Source organism: Mandrillus leucophaeus, unplaced genomic scaffold (genome assembly GCF_000951045.1).
Source record: "Mandrillus leucophaeus isolate KB7577 unplaced genomic scaffold, Mleu.le_1.0 Scaffold853, whole genome shotgun sequence".
Classification (NCBI taxonomy): Eukaryota; Metazoa; Chordata; class Mammalia; order Primates; family Cercopithecidae; genus Mandrillus; species Mandrillus leucophaeus.
This window is the reverse complement of record NW_012109286.1, coordinates 1,486,712-1,490,400: the sequence shown is the minus strand read 5'-3', so window position 1 is coordinate 1,490,400 and position 3,689 is coordinate 1,486,712.

The following is a 3,689-nucleotide window of genomic DNA, read 5'->3' as shown; positions in this document are numbered from 1 at the left end:
TTTTTTTAGTAGAGACGGGATTTCACTGTGTTAGCCAAGATGGTCTCGATCTCCTGACCTTGTGATCCACCCACCTTGGCCTTCCAAAGTGCTGGGATTACAGATATGAACCACTGTGCCCGGCCCCTACTGGAGATTCTTAATAAGCTTTAGGCAAATTCGTATTCTTATTCTGAGGCAACCTACAAGCTGAGAGTCACGTTCACTTGTTTAACTCCATTACGTTCCAGTCATCTTCAAGGATGGAACTCTTGTTCTCAGCAGAACACTCCACAGAGTCATGGTTGCCAGAGTCTATGAAACACACATAGAAAACACAGCCTATTCTTCTATTTAAAAGAACTGGGAGAAACTGCCGCAAGTAGTGTTGACACATACAATTAAAGATAATAATGACAAGATTTCTTGCCAGACTTGAAGGTCAAGTATGCTAATAAAACATGTTACAACCAGGAATGAACATGGTGATTAGAAGTTTGTCCCATGTGTGGTGTTCATTCAAAGAGCCATAGACCCTCAGTATTGGAATTAAAAGTACTGATTTGGGGGTTTCACCCAAAACATATTAGAATATTTGTGGTTGTGATGGGGATCTTGATGTTAACAAATGCCCAGGTAGTTTTTACGTGCCTTATTATTAAATTTAAAAAGGATCAGGAAGATCAAAAATGTCCCAAGGGAGAGACTCCCAAGGCCACTTGCCCATGATATTCCCATGCCCCCATAGTTTTTCTAAGGTCAGATATCGTGTAAATGCTAAGGACAGCTGCCTTGGGATAATGGTAGCAAGGCTGTGCAAGAGGAGTACAGCAACTCTAGGAAAAACACAAAACAAAGATTTGCACCTATCATAGCAATCTCTCTACCAAATTACAAGATATCAAAAAAACTTGCAGAAGAGCCCTGGTTTTATTTCTCACTTGTCTGTATAGTTTTCCTGAATCCTTCAGTCTTCCTAGATTGTCTTTTCCACTAAATTTGGTTGCAATTTTAGTTTATTGCCCATTATTTCATGAATATTTATATTTGTTAAATATTACAATACTCTGTTATTTTAGATTTGCTAATCCTTGTCTCCCTATTGTATTGGGCAGGGAAAAGTGTTTTGTTTGACTGCAGATTGTGGGACAGAGTGAGTACAATTAAAGATATTTTAATAAATACATGTGACATGATTGATTTACTAGTAATGTCAAATAGATATTAACATGCATCTACTATATAAGTAGGCTTATTCATGGCTATGTGAAGAACAACAGGCGTAATACGAGTCATGACTGGGGCTAAGTTATCTCACCTTGTCTGTTTTGATTGCATATAATGGTGTCAGCAACTTAGAAATAATCTGCAGGCAGAATGGCAGCTTCAAGGTCAAATAATATGGAGAAATACAGGGCTAAACAAAGAAACTAAGAAAACAGTATAGAGTGTGCTTGTTTCACTAATCAGATAGTCTCCGGCAGGAATTTTCTTGCAGCCCTGAGCTAAGAGTCAGTATTTTGAACAACAAAAAGACCGGTGTAAACAAGAGAAAAATTTTCCTGAGTGAAAAAGGTAGTAAGAATAGCACATCCTCAAAGGCATAGAAGGAATCAGGTATCATAAGTCTTAAATTAGGAGAAGACAGCTTGAAGTGGGTTGTTCAAGGTGCTAATACAATGCATGTGTGCTCCAAAGGAAAGATGTATGATTAGTGACGAGGGCATGTGTGTTTCAGGTAGCTGGATGGCAGAACTGTAAATAATTGAGTGAATATTTAAGGATGTGTCGACTCAGAAAGAAAGCAGAATATATAAAGCTTGGTTGCAAAATCAGTAGTGCTAGGTCAACTTTTAATGAAAGACTGAGAACAAGAGAGTTCAAAAACAAGACCAATAGGGATCTCAGAATGTACGGTTTAGACATTAGATTCTCAGCCAAGGAAATGAGGGAAGACCATATTCCTGAAGTCAAATAAAAGACTAGGCAGAAATTTCCTCAGCGGGACACCTGGGACCACCAGAAGGGACAGTGATTTATGTGGATATGATGAAAGGTGTTTCCTGCAGCCAACCTAGGCAGGCTGGTCCCCAGATGGGTGACATTCCACTTCTATGGGAACCTCTGTTGTTGCCATAAAGCTTTTCCCAGTTTTGAGGGTTAACTTTAGGTTGAATATGTGAGAATAGAAAGTAAAAGTGGAGAATATCTTTTTAAGGCTTACTGCAGTCTATCACAAAATGTAACTTCATCAGATTTGCAATTTCATCAAACCTATCCTATGGCCATAGTAAGTGCATAGTAATTACTTCTGCAGGAGAATATAATTATTATTCCAAACCTTCTCATAGGAGCAAAAATTAGTTCTATCTTTGCATATCTTCTGTGCTAAATTCATCATAGATAGCCTGAGGAGATGAGAAGTGCCACCTTTGTAAAGAAAAGGTAAAAAAATATATATGGCATTGATTAGATAGAAATATAGATAGAGATATAGCATATGATAGATTATATATTGACACATGTATATATATACTGGACATAAAGATATATGGGTTATATACAAAATATAGACAGATTATATATAATCATTGTTATGATCTGGCTCTGTGTTCTCACCCAAATCTCATCTTGAATTGTAGTTTGAATTGTAACATCCACATGTTGTGGGAGGGACCTCATGGGAGGTGATTAGAGTAAGGAGATGGTCCCCCCATGCTGTTATCATGATAGTGAGTGAGTTCTCACAAGATCTGATGGTTTTATAAGGGGCTTTTTCCCCCTTCACTCTGCACTTCTCCTTCCTGCTGCCATGTGAAGAAGGACATGTTTGCTTCCCCTTCTGCCATGATTGTAAGTTCCCTGAGGCCTCCCCAGCCCTGGAAAACTGTGAATCAATTAAACCTCTTTTCTTTAAAGATTACCCAGTCTCAGGTATTTCTTCATAGCAGCATGAGAACAGACTAATATAATAATCTCCAAAGACACTTAAACACAGGAAGATTTCTATATTAAACATCAGAATCACCTGAAGATGTCTTAAAAATATGTTTCTGATTCCACCTAAACACACTTGATTTGAATATTTGGTTGTAGATCTATAATTTTCGCAGTTTCTAGGTATTTTCTTCATAGCCCGTTACTGGTTGCTGAAAACCTCACGGTTCCTCCAATTCCAACCTTATGGAAGAAACCAGCCAAGTTTTGAGGAACTCTAAAGTCAGGAGCTCGGGTCATTAGGAGGCATCGGAATTGCTTAGTCTGTGTTCAAAACTGAAGTCTTCAAATTGACATTATGGTTCAAAATCTAGTCTTAATTTGTCTACTGCTTCTTCTACAAAACCCTCAGCACATATTTCTCTGCTGTTACTGTTGGGTTGTGGCAACGGAAAGTGATCTACAGCAGAACTACCTGGCTAGAGTGGCCTACAATTCGGAAAATAATTAAGTGTCTTTGCAGTTGATTATTCAGATCCCTGGGATGGAGGAGGCCTGTGTTCAGTGAACACACACAAAAGGAAAATTCTAACTCTAAGGAAAATGAGAATTTGAACCAAATGTATTTTACCAGCTAAAGTTCTAAAGTTTCAAAAGAGTGAATAGATCTGGCATGCAGTTTTGTTAGTTTAGTTTTTGTTCTGCTGCTTGTTTTGCTTCCAATAAGTTGCTTCTCTCACCCTCTTTTCTGGGCTCTTTCAAGGTCACAGCTT